General features: G+C 39.6%; 1 long non-coding RNA gene across 1 annotated transcript in view; it reads right to left on the bottom strand.

Moving 5' to 3' along the window:
* LOC310682689 overlaps window positions 1-21,926 on the bottom strand; it is a 34,404-nt gene extending 12,478 nt beyond the window's left edge. The window contains exons 1-2 of the long non-coding RNA XR_014514103.1: window positions 21,810-21,926; window positions 20,918-21,072 (exon numbers count right to left, since the gene is read on the bottom strand). This is a non-coding gene — a long non-coding RNA (uncharacterized lncRNA). The remainder of the gene's footprint in view (window positions 1-20,917; window positions 21,073-21,809) is intronic.
* Window positions 21,927-22,691: the final 765 nt, after the last annotated feature.

Below are 22,691 nucleotides of genomic sequence, written 5' to 3'. Positions count from 1 at the left end.
GGGGGGCTAGAGTAAATTATTCTGAGGACAATATGGTAAATGATTCTCTGGATCTCAAGGAGAATATGGAAAGCTGGAAAAGGTGCATAAAAGAGCAGCCAAAATGATCAAGGGACTGGGACACCTCCCCTGAGAGGACCTTTTACAATATCTGAGATTTTTTTAGTTGAAAAATAAGGTGGTGAGGCGCCCTCATTACATGTTTAGGTGCAAGGCAAGAACATTCATTTTCTCCCAGGCCTTTGGCTAATTAACCAATTTATGGCCTTTTGAATGTATGTGGGGGAATTGTTTTTGCTTATTACTTACTATGGTTTTATATTGTAAACAGCACTGTGATTGTCAGACGAAGGGGTTTATAGAAATTTAATAAATTTAATAAATAATAATTTAATAGAATTAGCAATCCTGCTTGCTTAAGGTTTTAGCAGGCAATGACTGTGTCTGGAATCAGAGGTCTGTACATGAAGCACTGAAAGAGCATCATGGCCACATGCTCCTCCAGGCTCCTCCCTTCAACTTATCACATGCCAGCTCTGGCACAGAAATTCTGGCATATATTAAGCCAGAATTACCTGTAACTTCTGAACTAGGGAACTCAGATTTAATATCAGTTAACTAACCAGAATAATAAGCTTGGTCCTGACTTATTATCCTGGTTTCTTAAGCCAATTGGTCCCTTGGCTGAGACATAACAGGGGATGCTGGCTTAATGCAAACAAAGATATTCATGCCAAAGTCTGTGTGTGATGGGAGGAGGGAAGGAGCATGAAGCTATGACACTTGCTAATGGCTTCATAAACCATGGTTTATGAACCATGAATGAACTTTATAAACCATGGTTTATGAAGACATGGATGAACATCCAAATGCAGCCAATCAGTTTAAGCACTACATTGTCCTTGGCTTGCTGTCTCTTTCCAGCAAGTAATTACAGTGCTGTGGGCTAAAGCAGAACCATAACTTACGAAAGTAACATCAAAAATAGGAGTGAAAAAGGATGAACAGGAACTCACAAATAATGCTTATTTCAAGGAGCAACTTAGGTTTTTTTGTACAGCTCCATAACATTAAATGGGATGGGTGTGCACTAAGAAATTGCTAGGTGGATAGTATTTGACTCTGGGACTCATTGATCAAATAAAAAAGTTGACCTAAAGTTATCAGGTCTGCCCTCATTAATCCTTGTACTACGAACTATTCAGAGGACTGGAAGTGAGTAATTCAAAAGTTCAAAAGCAAAGCATTAAGAATGAGAATCTCTGTATTTCTGCCAATAAAACCAAAGTATCATTTCAAGGTTAACACATTAACCCGTACAGAGCAAAATTTAGATAATTTAAAACTGTATCTAAGGTTTCTGGCATTTTTGTGAATTCACATTAGTCGTTGACACTGATTTCAATATTTTAGAGCACAAATGTTTTGGCAATCGAATTCCTGTGTCCTGTGAATGATATTCCTCCAAGGTTCATGTACTGTAGGCAGATCAAACATAATTTAAAATGATTGACGCCAAGTGCTTTACTGTGCAAATTATCAAGTATGATACTGGACTTAATTTCCATAGATTTGCTCATTTTTAAAAAGAAGAAGCCTGTTTTAATTTATGCAAACCTTGCACTGTTAGAAGGTCAGCTGTTCCAAGTACCGGTAAAGAATGTCAATATGTCTGCTACTTTCTAAAGTGTGCTGTAGAAAATGTCTATGAAGGGTCCAAAGTTTTTAGTGCTGGGACAACGACCTCTTTCTTTATGCATTAGGATCGAGAAACCATTGCAGTGCAATGCAAGAGTCTTGCACAATGGGATTTTTAAATGTCGGGGTAGGTTGGCCGGGCGATAGTGCCTTATTCTTTGCGCTCTTAAAAGGTAAAGGTAAAGGACCCCTGACCATTAGGTCCAGTCATGACCGACTCTGGGGTTGCGCGCTCATCCCGCTCTATAGGCCAAGGGAGCCGGCGTTTGTCTGCAGACAGCTTCCGGGTCATGTGACCAGCATGACTAAGCCACTTCTGGTGAACCAGAGAAGCACACGGAAACGCCGTTTACCTTCCCGCAGGAGCGGTACCTATTTATCTACTTGCACTTTGATGTGCTTTCAAACTGCTAGGTTGGCAGGAGCTGGGACCAAGCAACGGGAGCTCACCCCGTCATGGGGGTTCGAACCGCCGACCTTCTGATCGGCAAATCCTAGACTCTGTGGTTTAACCCACAGCACCACCCGCGTCCCTTAGCCCTCTTAAGAAAAGGTAGGAAAGCTCTGATGCTCTAATGCTATTAAACTTTGACTTGACACTACAGCATAAGATTCAGAACAGATTTGCCTTATACTGGGTGGCAGCAGATTTGGTTCCTTTGGGGTAAGGTCCATGGTTCCGTAGCTTTGCATGCAGTAAGTCCAAGGTTGAACCCACAGCATATCCAGGTAGGACAGGGAATGTTCCCATTCTGAAACCCAGGAAAGTCACTGGCAGTCAGCACAGACAGTACTGAGCTAGATGACCTATTTGCCTGACTTGGTATACGACAAAACCCTCTGTTCCTAAAGTCCTACACATAATGAGGTTTATGTGCAACCTCCAGGTTTTGGAGGCCATATGCCTCTGTTTGCATGCCATTTGCTAGGGAACAAATGGTTCCCCATGATAAATAGGAAGACACAAAGTTTTGGTTTTTTTAAAGGCATATTTTTTATTTGAACCTGAAGTAGTACATCTGCCCTCTGAAACAGTCTGAGCCAAATTGACCCACTTCCTGAAGCACTGAAGCATGGACTGAACCCAGTTTTGTGTTCAGTGCACAATGCTATTTCAAAATTAGATATTCAGGAAAATATAAAATATTTGAAGGATACATCATAGATCTCTTGAGTTTACATACACAGCTCTGATCTGAAGGATAAATTATACATTTTTTCCAGGTTTTACAGATTTATAAATTATAAAATATCATAAATTATGATGTGGACATAATGATGTTGGAGCAAGGGACTAAAGAGGAGAGAATTAACATATCCCTAGAAGATCCAGTTTAGAAGCCTGAGGTTTCTTAATATTTGGTTCACATTCCACTGAACTCTAACACACTTTAATTAGTTGCCATTCACATATAGACAAATGAAGCAAGATGTTTTGCAGCATGCACACCATTCATTTTCTTCTATTTCCATTAGAAATACATAATTTCCATTTGGTAAGTTATCCAAATATTAATAAAATATTTTTATTTCGTGAAAATATTCAGAGTAGTTTAAGAACTGCTTTGATGCATTTGGTTGATACTGCTAAGTTAGTGCTAACTAGCAGTGAGAATAAGATAGAGATACGTAGATAGATACAGATAGAGATAACATAGTACATGAATGATGTAACTCAGGAACACCACCTCCAGGCCAACTGCTTGAGTGTGGGTAGGTAATTCAGCTCCAGCTGTTTCCAGAGTATACATTGTCTGACTCCGTTTCTATGTGGTTTTGGCCATGGAAGTGTGTTTTGGTATGGAATTGGGTATGGAGGAAACACCTGAAAACTGTGTTTGGGTTGAGCTGACTTACACTTATCCACACATATTGGACTCTTCCAGGCAACCTGTTTATTGAATATTCATCCTTGTTTGCTTCTACAAAGTTCACACACAGGTTACACTATATGTAGACAAGCATAAAAATTATGTATTTATTTTATTTCCTCTCATTCTTTTCTGGGGGAAAAAAGGTATAGGGAACATTTCTTTAAAAGATTTAGGATGATCTTTCTTCTTTTTAAGGTTCCACATATTTGATGGGTTCCCCCCAATCATTTACTGAGCACATAGCATGCTATATTAAAGTGTGTCATTAGCTTGAAGGCATATTGTGAAGCAAGCTGACAAATCACTTCTACCTGTAATACATTTGTTAATTGGAAAAATATGTCTCTGTCAATTGAGCTCATTCTAAACTGTTTTCAGTTCATTAACTGAAAATATTAAACTTTAACTTTCCGACAAAGTTATAGATTTTAGTTAGTGCTCATTTTAAGTACAGAGTTCCCCCTTCACTCCTGCAAGAGAGACCTGTTGCGAATAAATGGCATGGAAATTGCCTTGACACCTGTGCTGAAAGTGTTTTAAGATTTTTTGTCAGCTGCAATTACACACTTAGGTAAGAAATCTAGACTGAAAACAATGGTCTCATTAGTCAATTTCAGTAGAATTTGCCATCCACTGTGACAAGATGTATTAGACATTAGGAATTCAGTTGCCGTCAATGTTGGCTATTATCTGTATTAAAATATATTTTTCCCATATGAGCCAAGAATTCTTCAACATTTGGGTTCATACCATCACACAAATTAAATTAGCAATTATCCACTAAATTCTCATAGGTAATGTTTCCCTTTCTTTCCTTTTTCACATAATTGCTGGAAAAAAATATGTGATTTCTGCAAGTTGGGAGAAAATTACAGACAAGTATATCAAATGTACTCCTTGGTGTATTATATATTTGCATAGAAAAGGAGCCTGGCAATTACAAAACTTTTGAGCTCATTCTGTATAAAAATGTTTATATTGTCAAAGATTTCATGACTTTACTTTTACCTTCCTAGACACTCTTATATTAGATTCATTGTAGAAATCAATATATATCAATTATTTTAGGATACTAAAATGCCAATCGCTGGGTTGTTGTGAGGGCTAGTTAATTTCAATAGCTGGTTCCAAATGCATTTTGATGGCTTTTAATTGGTTTTTAACTAGTTTGTTTTTATTGCTTTGTATTTTATAATGTTGTTTTTAAAATGTTGAATCCAAGCCTGAGAAAAAATTGGATAAATATACATTTAGTAGGATTAGTAGTAATAGTATATTGTCCACTCCCAGGAATGAAGAAATGAAGCAATGTGGGAGTAAGTGGAGAAAATATTCAATGAACATATTACCAACAAGCTAAAAAACCCTTCAGTGTTGGATGCTCCATGTCAAGTGAGATCTGGAAGAATACCTTTCACATGATTCCATCCTACCTGCACTGAGCCTGCCAGAGGTTGAAAATTTGTTCATCAGTCAACTTACCATAATAATCCCCCAATAAATACTTCACATAAGAGCAGTAGCAAAGATGTTTACTTCTATCAATTCTATGCCTGTGTAGCATCTAATACTTAGCTTTTAAGCTGCCTACATGCCCATAAGCTTATGCAATGCTGCCATCTTGGTTCCTGGTCTTCTGTGATGAGGGCATACGAAGTGATGGGATACAAGACTACCACAAGTAAAAAAGAGATAATATAATTTACAGTCTACAACAGCAAAACCAAAAGAATTGGCTGAAACTGAATGATGCTACATTGAGAATTTCATCCAGTGGTATTGCACCAAAAAACAGTGCTAAATATTCATTATGGAGGTGAAACATCATTTTGACAATGTGCTTACAGAGAAACAAGTTTGTCAAATTTATCAACAGCACCTTCAGCTCCCTGTACTCCTGGGGCAGTCCATCATAGAGACCTTCCTCATTCTGAGTTCAGATCATTCCTGGGCCAGAGCTGCAGCTCACAAAAGGTGATTGGACACAAGCCCAAACTATTGCTTATTCACATAATAGCACATAATAGCTCAGGTGGTCCATGAAAAGTTTCTTACACATGATAACCCTGATTGATGTGCTCTTCCTTTCTGTGTGAGAAAAGAAATGTGTGAATCAATTCTTCAGGATTACATTCTTGAACTAGCACTTTTTAAGAAGTAGTTTTCTAATTAAAACACATAACAAAGTTTAGAGAAATGTGTGTATACAGATAGGTGTGAAGCAGGTAGCGCTGTGATCTAAACCACTGAGCCGCTGGGGGTTGCCAATCGGAAGGTCAGCAGTCTGAATCTGCACAACAGGGCAAGCTCCCGTTGCTCTGTCCCAGTTTCTGCCAACCTAACAGTTCAAAAGCACACCAGTAGGAAGGTAAACAGTGTTTCTGTGTGGTCTGGCACTCATCACAGTCTTCCCTATGCCAGAAGTGGTTTAGTCATGCTGGCCACATGACCCCCGAAAGTTGTCTGTGGACAAATACCAGCTCTCTTGGCCTGAAAAGCAGGATGAGCGCTACATCTTTGACTGGACTTAACTGTCCAAAGGTCCATTACCTTTTACTTTTACCTATATGGATGGGTCACTGGGAAGTGGTAACAAATCTCTGGAAAGAATCTCGGCTAATTTGTACTGACTTCCAAAACTTATGATCCAATACAAATGGTGTACCGCCTACATGGAGGCTTTGAAAAGAACTTCTGTGTGGTGATATGTCTAACTCTCCAATGGTTTGATTTTACCCTCGAAGGCACACTCTTCCATTTTTTCTAGACAGACGGATGCCAACAATCTGCCTGACTGCTGCATCACTGTTGGCGATCGGCCCCCTTGGGAAAGGCTGACTCCTCTTCCCAGGCACCGGGGCCTCTCTCCGGTGGTCTGCCTCTGGCTGGTCTTCGCTCAGTCCAGAGAGACCGGTGATAAGTGACACCTCCCTTTCGAGAGATGCACACTCACTTTCCCCTTGCATCTCAGCAGAAGAAAGAAACAGTCTGAAAGTAGTCTAACATTCTCCTTTATTCACAGACTGTACACTGTACACGAAGCTAGTACAAAACATGTCTGCTCTCTCAGCTGCCTCCGTACAACTCACTGCTTCCTCTTCTGCAGCAACAACAGGAAGGTCTCAAGTTACACTGAGAACACAACCCTGAGAACAGCGTAGGACATCCTGTCTCACGCTCAGTAACATCAGAAACATCACATGATGTAAACAATCTGCTGCTAGCATGCAGCTGGTGAGTACTCAAATCCCAACAATCACAACTGTAGATTTATTATTATGTATAGGAACATAGGAGCCTGCAATCATACCCATTGCAAGCACTCGTTCAACTAGCTGAGTTTAATCTATGGTGTCAAGATTATTAAACTGACTGGTGATTTCTCTCCAGGGTGATTTCTCTCCAGGGTTTCAGTCAGTGGACAGGATTCGCTCTACCTGGAGGTGCCAGGTTTTGAACCCGACACCTTATGCAGGCAAATCAGATTCTCTACTATAAGCAGATGCATGTTTATGATCATAAGGGATCAATGACTGTTCACATTCAAAGATTCCAGCAGCCTAGACATCTGTAGTTTCCCTCTGCAGTTGGAATAGCTCCATTGTTCAGAATCCAGAGGAGAAATGTGGGACAGACAGAAGAGATATTTAGACATTTTATGATACACAAGAATGAACTGTATTTCACTCTAGGCATATGTTGTGCATTTTCTTTGGCTACTACTCATTTTCTGTAGAAGATAACAGTATTCGATAGAACTGAGATGCTAGTTCAATTGAACTTGTTGCCAGTATAAGACAATATAAATGCTACTATGGCAGTTAAATTGGTTCATGGCTATCTGCCATACTCTTCACCCTTACTCCTTTTCTTAATAGGAATACTCTATCTGACCCTACTTAAAAGCAAGACATCTGCCTGATTTCAGAATGAGATGTACAGCACATGGATCAACTAACTATTTAAAATCAAAGTTTTCTTCAAGCACAGCTTAAAAAAAACACCGCCCAGTTTCATGAGAAACCTGAACAAAGCAATTTTCATGCCAGGTTAATATCATGCATTTTCCCTGAAAGGACTTTTATCTCAAGAAATGTATGGACCCTGGTGATTGATGAACACTCTGACAAATGTATAGATTTGTAGTATCACTAAGCATTGTAGTGGTGATTGCAAAAAATAGACATTAAAATTATTAAAAAATGGAATAGGGCCCAAAAGGGAGATATTCACAGGTCAGATGTTTCAGAAATATTAAATTGCTCAATTGCCAACCATTAAGCTCAATTTCATTCTTGTTTTTGTGCCCAGAAAGAAGATCAAACATATCAATGAACAACTTGGAGAGTGCCAGAAACACCATCAAAGCCCATATTCATCCACAGAACTGCTTTTTCAAAATTACCCTTTCAATTTTAGACAACAGAATTAGGGTGATGACCATAATTGTTCGTGTTTGTATGAGGACTTGAGGCTGAAGACAGGTTTCTTTTCCAGGTGTGCACACTGCTCCTATTTTCAGAACTGCTTAAGAATGGCTTGCTAGGTACATGTCTATTATTAGATATGTGTATTGCAATCAACACATCACTGCTGTATAAGAGAGAAGATTATTCAAAGTAATTTCTCCCCCCTCCTCCATTTTTTTGAACACAAATAAAATGACTTTCAGACCAAAAATCAAAGACCAGATAACTAACAAAGAAGATGGGTGTGCTGAAAAAGATGGATTATAGTGTTCTGGCCATATACAGTGGTACCTTGGATTAAGAACTTAATTTGTTCTGGAGGTCCATTTTTAACCTGAATCTGTTCTTAACCTGAGGTACCACTTTAGCTAATGGGGTCTCCCACTGCCGCCATGCCGCCACCACGCGATTTCTGTTCGCATCCTGAAACAAAGTTTTTAACCTGAGGTACTATTTCTGGGTTAGTGGAGTCTGTAACCTGAAGCGTCTGTAACCTGAAGTGTCTGTAACCTGAGGTACCACTGTACATTGGAAAGTTTGAATATGTACTGTATGCTGATTTCCCCAGGTGAATGCAGTCAAAAAGCCCATCCTGCTAATTCTCTATTCCAATATGAAATGTCAGTTGTTTGATTTAGTAAATACACCTGTTCTGAATCTGGCAGTGTCAATCCACCTTTAGGTCCTCCCCCTGCCTCATCTTCATAATTGTCTGAAATTATTTTCCAAGTGTGCGGACACAAAAAGTATGTACATGCCTTTGTATGTTCCCTCACCAGACAGATGGAAGGAGCGAGGGAGATAGATAGAGAAGCAGAAATGCTAAAGAAACACATACCAAGTAAGAACTAATTCACACTATCACTTTCAACCATCTACATGGTAGTATTGCATGGGCTGAATAGACCTATGAAGAGGTCACAATCAGAGCCACCAAACACCCAAATTGTTTCACAAACTACCTGTTTGGAGCACTTGTAATGACATGCAAAACCAGAATATGACTGCAAGCAAGGATGGTGAATCTGTTGGTTTTCATTTTTCTCAATTTTTCATTTTCTTAACATTCATTTCAGTTCTCCATATTTCCACATCTGCATTTATTTTTTTTAAAACATCCTCATGAGATTTTACCAGCATTTTAGTGCAATTAGCTCCTATCAGATGTATGCTTATATGCAATTTTGCCTAATATACGAGGTTATATATTTTTGCATATTACTTTCAGTGATATATTATTTTTTGATTCAAATTCTACCCTAGTATATGTATTTTTCAACACATTACTTGACTGGAAAGCTGCACTGCAAAATTCAGAAAAATGCGAACTTTGAAGGATGGCTTTCTGTTTTAGTTCGGGTATTGTTCCGTTAAGTGTAAATTGGGTAGATTAACCATAAAATGCCAACTGAATCAAATTTATTCCCCATCCTTAGCTACAAGGAAGCTTGCTCGAATGACACTTGAGCATGTCTCTCTCTATATATGTATTTGTGTGTGTTATTGCATGTAGACAATAACAAAAGTAATATCAGTCAGAACAGCCCCAAACCTCCCGAGTCTTCACTGAGAATCAGTGCACCAGTCCTGAGATTAAGCCATTGTTTCTGACAATATATTAGCACACCATGTTCCTTTAACCTCCTAATTATTTAATTACAGCTGCAGCAAGTTTAATGATTGGCTTTGGTTTGGATCTGGTTGCTCATTGGAACTGAATGATCAGCTTATTTAAGAAAAAATGGTTCCAGTGTCCTCAACAAGAGCTCTGTGTGCACTACTGAATGAGGAATGACTATACTAACTTATTTACTTTAACTGGGGAGAACAGCATACCACCCATATCCACATGGGGTTGTTCTTTCCATTTAAGTGAATGAGGAAAACAATCTGTTTTGTAGGAGCACAATGGAGCTCCACAATAGAGTTTCCATAGCTGCAAGGAACCACTTCATTAAGACAAATGCCTCTAGATGATATGCTACATGGAGAAGAAAGGAACCCAGTAGGTTGGCCTTTGTGTAACAGCTTTCTCTAAAATAATGTCTGATGATGTGATAATCTACTGTTATGACTGGCTTTTTCTTTCTTTGGTGGAAAGCCTTCCTTTGTTCTTGGATTATACATTTTAAAGCAAAGTATTTAAGGGGAGATGGCACTCAACACCAAATTAAGCTCATAGGGTTTCGCTTGTAATTCTGGGATATAAAAAAGGAGGAAAGTATGTTGAAGTAGAATAAAAAGGAACCCAGAGCTCAGGTTCACAATATGGAAGAGTGATAAAAGAGCAGCATGTATCAAAAGAGAATTTGACACGGCATGGTAAAAGTGTAGTTTCACAATATAATAAGAAGGATTAAAAAGAGAAAGGCAAAGTAATGAAGTATAATAGTGTAATAACGAGAAACGATGACACTGTAATATAGAAAAGAGCAAGTGGGAAAATAGAATACATGGAGAGAGAGAAACCCTAAGGCATACAGCTATGGAGAACAGAGAGGAAATCCAATGATTGGAGAGCCACAAGACTTTAAAAAAACTGTCGCTTGTTAATCTGTTACTAGGATAATTGATTATGTCTAAGCCCCATCAGCAGCAGTCAAATGTTATCTTCCATTGTTCAAATTATACCTGGGGTATATCAAAGAAACTTTTGTAAATTGGTTTATTTGTATTAAACAGGCTGAGATTAGATATAACAAACAGTCTCTTTGTTGAAAGCATGGGGAAGAAATAAAGCTAAACAAAGAGAAACTTTCATGTATGCATGATTACACTTAAATGGCTGAACACGATGAAAATATTGGTTTTTGTTATTTGGTTAAAGAATAAAACAAGAATTCTCCGGATACTTAGATCCAGGTTTGAGCAAGTACTCTTTGAAACATGCAGCAAAGTGATGTGTAGAAATACAGACTGTTAGACCTTTAAAATATTGCCTTCTAAGTTGCTTCCAAAGTTCCCCACTTCCTCTTAGCATAGAAAGAGACCGCACATTTGGTAAGTTTAATATGGTTTACTAACAAACTCTTTAAAGGTCAGATTCATGTGTTTTCCATGCAGCAGCAAGAAAAGACAGGCAGTACAACTTAGTTTCAAAAAATGGTAAGAGTTTCTAAATTATTTGTTTAGAAACACAAAGATGGCTTGCTAAAGTCCACAGTCTAAGCTTGGAGCATCCAGCTTAGACATAATTAATTGTTAGCTTGGAAAGAAAAAGAATGCAAAGTGTTTAGAGGGGGGTGACTAGCTATGTCTGGCAAGATAGCTTACTCTATGGTCTTAACCCTTTCAGTCATTAGAGTTACACATGTTGGTTATATGTCAGGGAGAAAAATAGTAAATTTACTAAGTCTTCATTGGAAAATCATGTATTTTATTCAGTGGCCTAAAAGGAACAGGCAGTTGATGCTGTTACATGACTGACATTATTTGTGTTTTTCTTTGCCCAATGGTGGATGGTGTCTGTTGGGACTGGTGGAATGAAAGGCAGATAGCCAAACAGATGGCAAAGCCAGAGCCAATGTCAGCTGGCGCAAGAGACAATGACAAGCAGAGTCAACTCATTCTAGTTTTGTTTGCAGTCTCCTCCCTGCTGAGTTCTATGGGGGGGGGAATAGTGATACTAAAGAAGAGGAAGGCTGTGACACACACACACATACCCGTACAGGTTGTAAGAAGGTAGGCAGGTGAGGGCAGACTGAGGTTGGTAGACCTATTTGCCCTAACGGACTAGCCTCCATTGTTTTTGCCCAAGCAAAAAGGCATGCACAATGGCTGACCACACCAAGCAGTCTACTAGCAGGATGGGCCACCAGGTGCTCATTATGATTTTTATTACAGACTGCCTTTATTCAAGTATTTGGCAGGCCACAGTTCATGGCTGGGCATTGCACAATCTGATGGGTCAGAAATTGTAGAGGTCTGATTTATGAGAGGAACTGATGATCACTCCTCACATTATCTTGACTTTCTGAAACAACTGCTATTCATTGAACTGGCTGACTAAGAGGCTCCAGTGTCCACTTATGTTTAGACTAGGCATTTATTGATCCGTTTACTTATATATTACTTCACCCATATCGTTAATTTAATATTGAGCCATATCTAGATCATTACAAGGCAATTTAAGAAAGAATTTAGCCTTAGGTTACTGGCCTAATTTGCCTGTGTTGATCCCCAAAAGTTTTATTTGAATCTCTTAATTGTAATGCTGTTTCCTTCTGGAAACCACCTGGTGAGAGAGCTGGCTTTGGAAAATACAAAGAGAACCCCATGAGTCTAGGATAAGCGGCACTTGACTGTCTTCTATTGAAGTCATAAAACAATTGATGAACAATTAGAACAGCAGTAAATAAGAGCAAAGATAAAAAACGGTTTTAGAAAGCGTAAGTGGAGCACAACAATCTCTCCGTGGCGTGACATGAGCAATGGGGAAAGAGGAGCTAGCAGATAAAAGCTGTCATGCTGACACCACACTTGGCTCTAAGGGTACTTCTGTTTTGTACATCCCTCAGACAAATCCACATTATCACTAACTTTACTGTGTGTTCCATTGAGTTAGTCACATTGGGGTCAAAATAGAGATGTTAAATGTGCCATGATGCTAGATGTGTCTTTGCATCTAACCTGTAGCATTTTTCTTCTAAATGCAAATTGCATCAGCAAGAGAATGTTGATAATTAGCAGGATTAGAGTGATCATAGACAGGGCAATTTGCCCCTTTCACCTGCTTCAGCATTTGATTTAGTAGATGGAAACTGCTTATGGTGCAAGCTAGGTGACACTAACAAAGATAAACACTTTTTGTATCTGGTCCATGAGCTTCTTGCTGATACCACCACCAGAATCTTGGGGTTTTCCTGAGCACGAACCTCCCTCTTGTTTCTAAGTAGCTCCAGTCTGGATACATGACTAACACAAGTCAGCTGAATATAAGTATTCAATAAGTGTTCTTATTGTTTACTTAATTTATATACCGCTTAATTGCCAAAGTGGTTTCCAAGCTGTTTACAAATATAAAACTAATAACAAAAAATATAAACACACATTGAAATAAGTTCCCACAATTAGAATGCTCACTAAAACAGCATAACCATTAAAAGGCTCAGCAATTAAAACACAGCAGGAGGTTGAAAGCCAGAGGAATGCTTACCTAAACAGGCATGTCTTTATGAGCTGGCATAATGCCATTACTGTCAGGGCCTTTCATATTACAGAGAGCTTTCTAGAACAGTGGCGCCACCTCTGAAAAAGCCTGCCTTCATCTTACCATGGCTACTGATCGCAATTTAAAAAACAGGTAAGTATCCTAAATATGTCAGGTGAACTTTGTACATGAAAAGCATCCCTCCACCCCCCCCCCCAAAAAAAAATTAAAGACATTATTTGGGACCACAATCATATACATAGAGCTAAAAATTGTGGATTAGGATCTCTTTAACAGCCAAACACCTCAGCAGATTATGAGATGCATGATAGAAAATAAGATTCAACAAGGCCATGTAGCCAGGGAACGGTAACTCCAGTTTCAGCACATTGAGATATATTACATCTACCATCTGCTACCTTATAAGCATATAACAAAGTGGTCTCTTGGTACGAGAACATCCATGGGCAATTAAGATTAGTGTATTCTGATCTGGAGTAATATCCTAGAGGGATGGGGCTCTTCTCCTGTTAGAAATCCTATGGAAGAAGTGGCATGACAACATGTAAATAGCTTTTGCTCCTGGTGATTTGCCTCAGCAAAGCAGGGCCTTAGATTTTACTTGCCCATTAGGTTGGCATTATCTTTTTGTTTGTGTCTTATTTATCCCTTAAACACCGAGAAGCAGATTGATGTTTGGCACTCCCAAAGTTATCATGGGTCTATGAGAAAGCAGCAGCACTCGCCTTCTCAGGCTGAGCAAAATGTAATTGCAGTGTTCGAAGTGGGCATCCAAAATACAGCTTACTGGGCTGCATGTGCTGAGTGAGTCATAAAATAGCATGCCCCTGAGTTATCTCAGGTTCAGTGGTGAGGGGAAAGTAATAAAGAGCCAAAAAGTGTAGTGGTAATATGCTGTAATCTGCAAATCCAGGATCCTTTGCCTCAAAAGTTGAGTATTTAGCTGAGTATGTGAGCTGTGGGCTGGAGAGTCCCAGATAAGCCATCATCTAAGCCTGAGACCCCCAGAGGAGGTTTTTCCCCCTCCCAAGTCTGTTTTTTTCCCTCATGGCAGGAAAGCTTCTGACCTCAAAAAAGTGTAACTTCCTCTTTTGTTGTACCATCGTAAAAAGGTCTTAGAGTCCAGGGAAGAGGAACAAGCACTTCCTCCTGTTTCTTGAACCGCTAAACCCTTTTTGGAATTCTGCCACACAATAGGGCATTTTTTCCAAGGTAGGAAAAAAGAGGCTTCTGATTTTGGCAGAGGGCTGGTGGTTTCATGATCCAGATCTGGCTTATGGGCCACCAGCAACCATAATTATAGGAAGCCAGGCTGGTGCAAGTTGTCTCCATTTCAAACTCTCTCATCCCGGTAGATCTTGGGTTTGCATTCCAACATTGCAAATATGTTCAACTTTGTAAACATGACATTCACATCTCATAATTTCCAAACAATCTTATCACTCAAGTGGTAGAGGGTACAACCAACCATTCATGTTTGAACCCAGGGAATGAAGATGGCCAAGGTACAAGCACTCTAGTCAAAAGAAAGCCGAATCATTTGAAAGCCAACTTTGGAATGAATGGACCTGTTTTCTACTTAACATTTAATGTATTCCTCCTGTGCTTTTATGATAAAGGCTGCTTATTTAGCATCAGTATGCAAATAATTCTGGTTTGGTGATGAATCCTACACTTGTCACCTAATAAACCATGATCAAAGAAGAACTCCAAGCAGCTGACCAGAAAGTTGGACTCCCCTACTGGATGGTGATGAATGGAGCTATTGTCAGCTGCTGTTTATTATAAAAAACCCAGGTTATTATATAAAGCATGCCAATCATCCAAACTATGGTAGAAAATAGCAGTTGGATTGGCATATTAATGATCACAGGAGACTGATGTAAATGTCATGAACTATTGGGGAAGAAGAAACTGAGCAGGAATACTTCTCCTCATCTGCTCCCAGTGTGCACAGATAAAAATTTTATCACAGCAAACAGCATGGTAGTTTGCATGAATTATTAAATCATATGCATACAAGAGGGTTAGTAATTAAACAGGAAGACTTACTGAGGATTATCATAACTGACAATGAGTAGAGCTTGCAAAGTCCAGCTATAAGTCAAGAGACTAACGTGTATGATTGCTTTTAATTTGTATGACAATTTGTGAGTTATTAATTTATAACACTTTCAGATGTTGCCATAGGGGAGTTGAACGTGCAATTAGTCTTCCAGTGTGCATATGTCAAACAGGCATAATAAATGGTGAAGATATGGTGTTATTTATACACACGCCTTCCTGCTTTCAAAAGATGAGCAACTTCATTGCCATCAGCTATTTAGTTCAAAAACTCAGTTTAAAATGACTACATCATCTCTTCCTGTGCACAATGATGTTTGACCACCCTAATATGCTGCCTGTGTTACATTTGGGCTGCTCACAACAGTCCAAAAGGCTTGTTGTTTGATCGTTGCAAAGAACTCTTTGGACTAACGGCACTTATTTCAGATCGCAAGGCCTATGACATTTAGAATAATACTGGAGGTCCCAATTCAGCCAATTATTTGCTCAAGCACTTTAGCGTGTGCCAGTGTGTGTACAGAGAGCAGGCTGTGCGTTTGAACCTTTCTTCACTAGGAAAACTAAAGGAGCATACTGCAAGGATATACTGGATAGCACTAAAATAGAGATTCCTATCTCCTTATCTATGTTGCTGAACTGACACCAATATTCACCAATATTCGGGGGGGGGGGAATCCTTCATTATCTTCATATTTTGGGGATGCATGATGTAGTCCAAAAGTGTGATCAAACTGGGGAGGGGAACAGCTGAGATCACCTTTGAGCTCACATTTCATTCTCCAACTTTTATCCGATGAAAATTGGGACGTCCTATTCTATAGTAGAGGGACGCAGGCGGTGTTGTGGTCTAAACCACTGAGCCTTGGGCTTGCCGATCGGAAGGTCGCAGTTCGGATCCCCGTGACGAGGTGAGCTCCTGTTGCTCGGTCCCAGCTCCTGACAACCTAGCAGTTCGAAAGCATGTCCAAGTGCAAGTAGATAAATAGGTACTGCTCTGGCGGGAAGATAAACGGCGTTTACGTGCACTGCTCTGGTTTCACCAGAAGTGGCTTAGTCATGCTGGTCACATGACCCGAAAAAACTGTGGACAAACGTCGGCTCCCTCAGCTAATAAAGCGAGATGAGTGCCGCAACCCCAGAGTCATTCGTGACTGGACTTAACTGTCAGGGGTCCTTTACCTTTTTTATTCTATAGTAATAATTTTACTAATTATACCCTGCCCATATTATTGGGTTGTTGTAGCCATTCTGGGTGGCTTACAACATATATAAAAATACAATAGAACATTGAACATAAAGAAATTCCCTATACAGGCTTACCTTCAGATGGCTCGGGGGTTGAATAACTCCATACACTCTGACATTTCTCCAATGAAAATATGGACATCCTAACGAATAGCAGGACATTCCAGGATCAAATCAGAAACTGGGATGGCTTCTGTAAATCCAGGACTGTCCCTGGAAAATAAGGGCGCTTGGAGGGTCTGTCCTTCTAGATTAAGAAGGTTGTAACAGAGAAGCATTTATCCCCTTGCAATTACATCAGTGTTTTCCTAACATCCGTCTCTCTAATCCCCTTCTATCTGTGCCCCATAACATGTACTTCCTCTGGGCTATTACTAGCTTTTCCAAATACTTTCTTTCCTTTCTTTCTTTCCAGCACATTCTGTTCTCAGCATTCAGTATCTGGCTGTCCCCACCCATTTGGCCATCCATAGATGTACCTGCAGTTATATTTGCTAGTCCCCCCCACTTTCCTCTTTATATATCCCTCCTATAGAATGCTCTTCTTTTTCTGCACCACTAGAGGACTCCACTATAGATATGGGACAAATTCAATTCAGTTTACGTTTAAAGGAGAACTTGTTTAATTTGCACTGAAATGCAGCCACGCTTTGAAATTTGAATTTCTACAAATTGTGTCAGCTAAGTAATGAGCAAAAAAATTAAAATGCAGGTGTGCACATATTGGTGAAAATGACATTAAGATGCTTTATATTAGGGGGATATTTATTAGGTGCTTGAGGTTCCAAGATTTATTGCCAATATTGTTCTTCTTGCCTAATTTTCTGCTGGTTAATATTATCAATAGTTTTTTTCCTTTAGATAAGTGCAATTCAAGTTCTCTCAAGGTCTAATCGTTTCTTAAATGGTCAGTATTTATTTCATGAAGACAGAATTGCTGCAATGTTCTTCCAGTCTTTTGAACCTGTTTCTTATACGATTGATGTGCCATATTTTTACTGAACAACTTACAGCTAAAACAAAAACCACTAGTCCCTAACTCATTGAGGGTTTAAGACCCATTGACTACCACCACCTGGTTTAACCAGCCAGTCAAAGCCATTTCCCAGATTGTGGCCAGTCAGCTGCCAGGAGCCATGGGTGAGAGCTGAGTGCATGGTGGCAACCAAAAGTGGACAAACTATCCCAGAAGGAGCGCAATGTGTCCCCCCACCAGAGGTACTGCCCCTCCTCTAACACCCAATACACCCAAGATCTCAAATGTATGCATAACTTTACCCTTACAATAGCAACCCAAGCTAATTTGACTGCTGAATGTGTCACAGCTTAGGGCTACATCAATAGCTAAGTTACATTAGCCTGAGCCTAATTTGCTCTGAAGCGTTTATGCTCCTGTGTTTCAGAAGAAAAACTGCTTTGGGGGAAAAAATCAATCTGCATAGAAGTCTAAACATCAGTCAGATTTTATTCTGCATTAGTATTCATACATGCATTTTAAAACAGCAATCGTGAATCTGGTTCTAATGGCCAGATTCCACAGAATTGTGCTGAAATTACATTTTATAATACACATCTAAGAGTGTGTACAGTTAATATGGACTTAATATCCAATATGTCCCATTTATTGCATGATCTGGATAGGCAAGCATCATCATCTGAAAATTGTAACTATCATGGTAACAGCACTTGATCAATTTATTTCCCATTATTCTCCATGGTCGAAGGAATCTTTTTCATATTCTGGCTTTGATATTAGACATCAGCTGGTCAAGGAGAATGGGAAGTGCCCATAAGAATAGAATGCAGCAAGGTATGATGGAGTGTATGTGTGTTCATTTTTCTTCTCTTGCATTCACTTTTTTTAAAAAAAGATATCATCTATAAACTCAACAAAATGAGGTGGAAGACAGCCATGGCGGTAGGTGGGGTGATGCGCCTGAGGGGTCATGCTGCCATGCTGCTGCTGCTGCTACTGCCTCCCTTAGTGGGTTGCATGGCACTGCCCGTGAACTTTCATCATCATCATCAGCTTCTGGTGTGATATTGCAAGATTTTGGTGAGATCTTTCCAGAGGCCAGCGCCATTGCTGCTGGTGGAGATGGTGGCATGGATGCCCATTGGGTGCTGCCTCTTGTGAGGCAGCTGTGAGGCAGAACTTGGGCCTGAAGTACCTTAAGGATTGCTTGATTCCTTATGCTCTGCCTCTATAATTGAGAGCCTCTGATGGGGCACTGCTTGTGGTTCCTCATGCCCATGAGGTGCAGTCAGTTTTTACCAGGGCCAAGGTTTCAGGAATGAGGGCCCTGCCCTGTGAAACTTCTTCCAAGCAGAGGTTGGGTAGGAGTTGTTCCTGCTTTCTTTAAGATGTCTCCTAAAAGTGGTGTTATTCAGATAGGCCTTTGCAGTGTGAATTTCTTTTAGCAACCAGTATTTATTGATGTTTCTACTGATGCTTTTTTTATTTATCTTATTGTAATTTTGCTTGCTGTATTTTACAAAAAGTGCAGTCTATAAATATTTTAATAAATAATAATTGTGCCACTCAGCTTGCTTGCTAGCAACATCTCCTCCATCACCCCTTTTGGTCGACTGACCTACGAACATCATATTTAACCTTAAATTACAAAGTGAATGATTTCTGTTGCTGCAATATGTTATTTATAAGAGACTTTTAATGCTTCCAGTAAAGCTTCTAAGGATAACTCTATACCTTTTCTTTATATACTGCATTTACATTCCTACAATATTGTCCCCAAATGTATACCAGTCTTTAACACAATGAATCAGCTGTGAATGGAGTGAGTGAGGAATGGTTGTTTAGCTTAGAAAAGAATATACTGAGACCAGGTAAGAGGCAACAGAGAATATGAGAGCTTTGCCACACAAAGTTTCCAACACTGCAAAACAAAGCTGGCCAAGGATGCATGCCCAAGTCCCCGATGATTCCCAGCAACTGGTATTCAGAGACACGCTGAAGATATATAAAACTCTGCTGATGTGTGTCCTTGAACTCCTCTAAATAGGACTTACTGGCATCCCAGTGGTATCAGACACATAAAAAATGCACCTGAGTATGCTGTAACTGCAAGCCAAGAACATTTGATACAGGTATTTCAACATAACAAGGCCTTGAAAGCAATCCCAGAGGAAAGCCTGGTTACAGCATTTGCTGACTTGTTCATTGGGGGATAATGCTTTCCCTGTAGTCATTCTTATGTGGTAGTCCCCAAACCATCTAAAAATATTTGAGCTAAATCAAATTCTCAGGTTGCTTCTCGTAATCTTCAGGGGCACACAGTGGTCTGCAATAGAGGCTCCGTGTCCATTAATTTCATTTCCCTTCAGTTTTCTTGAAGTTGAGACCATTTGAGCTTGATGTGAGGGTAATCTGGTTGTGACATCTGTCACCCCATTGATCGCTAGGGTTGATTTGGCTGCTTTGGTTGGCTAGGCAGATGTCCCCTTCCTCTTGGATTCAAAAATAGTTTTACATTTGTTCTTTCTGCTGTTGCTGCCGTTGTTGTTGTTGTGAACTAGCAACCTGACTTTCCTAAGGCTGAGTCAAGGCTGCAGAAAACTCAATGACATACAAATTTCACTGTTCTTTCTACTGTTCCAGAGACATGTTCTGTTCCGGTAGCTCTTCAGATGTTTCTAAACTACAGCTTCCATCATCCCTGATGATATGGCTTTGCTGGCTGGGGTTGATGGGAGTTGGAGTCCAATGAAAATCCCTGTTCTACTCCATTATTTGTAGTACAGTTAAGTCCTATTCCTGTTCCAGTCCATGGTTTATTGTAAATCAGAACATATTGGTATACACCACCCCAATCTCACTCCAATCGGTGACAGAATCTAGGGGTTCTGGCATTTACACAGGGTTCAGTTTCCTTGGAATGAAGGTCAGTGGAGATTATGGTGTATTTAGGATATATGGTTTTATTTACACACACACATATATATAACTTGACCATAGGATGAAGAGGCTCACAACATTAATATCTCCAAAGATCTTGCATCCCCATTTGGTTTCTGTATGATCCTCAAAGCCCAGCACAGAGCAGACATGTCTCTCTCCCTTGCTTCTGGCTCACACAACTCCTATCTAACAGCTAGATGAAGAGGGTGGGAGAGACTCCTCCATTTGTTCTGTGGCACATAGCAAGTTATTTGTTTATCCTAATTGTGGTGCTTAACTAGCTAGTCAATGTCATTGACTTAATAAAGGAACTGCTTTGGCAAACTTGCTCTTGTATATTCTACCCCCACAGGTACAGGATCTGAAGAACTAGAAAGGACTCAAGGCATTGTGCAGACTGACCCCCCCAAACTCATAACAATACTTTGAATATCATACACACTACGGAATACTGTGATTTTCACTCAACCCTTACCATCTCGAATGGAAGCTTCTGGGATCTTTATTCTTTGGCAGTTGTGTTTCATTGCCATGCCATTCTAAAATTCCATATGTCAATATCTTCCTGGAAGAACTGTCTGAAATGTGGAAATGCAATGCAATGGCCTACCGGGGTAGTGTTAGAAAGACCTGCAGAGAGCAAGCAAAAAATAAAATAAAAAATCCCCCATTGCATAAGCTTGAAAGTGCTCTAAAGCTTTTAGTAATTGTTTTGTTTTCTTTCTTTTTCTTTTCTTATTTATGTTTCCCTGCCTCAGGCATTCCCTGCGGCAGTCAATAAGTCATTTTAAGAGAAACCTTTCCACACCTTGTAAAAAAAAATAAGAGAAGTAGATCGCTTGATAGGAAACAAAACTGGGAAGGAAACCTCAACTTTCTGATGCTTCTCTACTCTGTATATTTGTTCTTAGTAGACTCCAAATCTGTTTACGGTATTTCAAGACTGAAAAGAACTAAATTATGTAATAATTTGGCATGAAATTTGTCTACTGGAATCAGATTAAAACTAAAGGTTGAGCATCTTCCTTTTATTGCCCCTATATAGAGAAACAATGCTACAAGCTAAATACTGCATACTCTGCTACAGAGCCAATGTGGCATAGTGCTTGGAGCATTGTCCTAGGCTTCTGAGACCAGGGTTGGAATCTCCGCTCCGCTCAGTAGGTGATCTTGGGTCAGTCACCATCTCTCACCTTTAGCTACCTCCCAAGGGTGTTGTGGTGTTAAAATTGGGAGAAGAGCTTTGTGCACCATCTTGAGCTCTTTGAGGAAAGGTGGGATAGAAATGTAATTGTTAATAATAACATAATTATGTACTATGTAATTATAAATCTGTATAACTGGTTAAGGTGGTTTTTGCTTGTTACCTGTAAATTCCATTCAGATGAAAACCTGGACATGACTTGGATATGGTTGAGTGTTCCAAACATGCTCCACGTAGTTAAATGATTGGTTTCACTAACATGATAAATGGGGAAAATAAGAAAGAGTTGTAAGGTCAGTGCCTTTCAACAAAAGAATGATCCTGGATGCAAAATCTACACACACACACACACACACACACACACACACACACCCCGCCACCCAAACATTTGGCCCAGCTGCTCCAAGGGAACAAGACTTATAGCAGAAACAAATTATTCATAATTTGCATCTTTCTTCTATTTCGATTTAAAAGCCAGATACTTATTTCTCCTTGTTCAAAATTTTGGTAGATATTCCCTGAGGGCAAGTAGTAACAGTGCATTAAACAGTATATTTTAATCAGTCTGAAAATATATTTTAATGACCTTATTTGTCATTTTTGACACATACCATTCATTTCATTTTTGAAACACGCAGCCCATACTTTTGTCAGGCAATTCTTTTCGTCTGCTTCAGATAAAATTGCCCAGCCATTGTCTAGTTGAAGGGTAGGCAACCTGGTGCCCTCCAGATTTTGTTCGACTGCAACTGTTGATCAGCCCCAGCTAGCGTAGTCAACCGTCGGGAGTAATGGGAACTGTAGTCCAGCATTTGGCGGGTGCCACGTTGACTACTCCAGTTCTGATCCATCCAGCCATCACTTGAGGTTTCAGAGCAGTAACCTAACTGACAAGGTGGTGTAGGGTAAATTGTAAATCACTACAACCAGTTAATAATCACACAGCTACGCAAATACCTATTATTTCCACCCTGAATTGAAAATATGATACATATAGGATCTGCAACTATGAAAAAAAATGAGTTCCATTATATTTTGAAGGTTT

The sequence above is a fragment of the Podarcis tiliguerta genome (genome assembly GCF_965153285.1).
Source record: "Podarcis tiliguerta genome assembly, chromosome: 7".
Taxonomy (NCBI): domain Eukaryota; kingdom Metazoa; phylum Chordata; class Lepidosauria; order Squamata; family Lacertidae; genus Podarcis; species Podarcis tiliguerta.
This window is presented reverse-complemented; position numbering and strand designations above follow the sequence as displayed.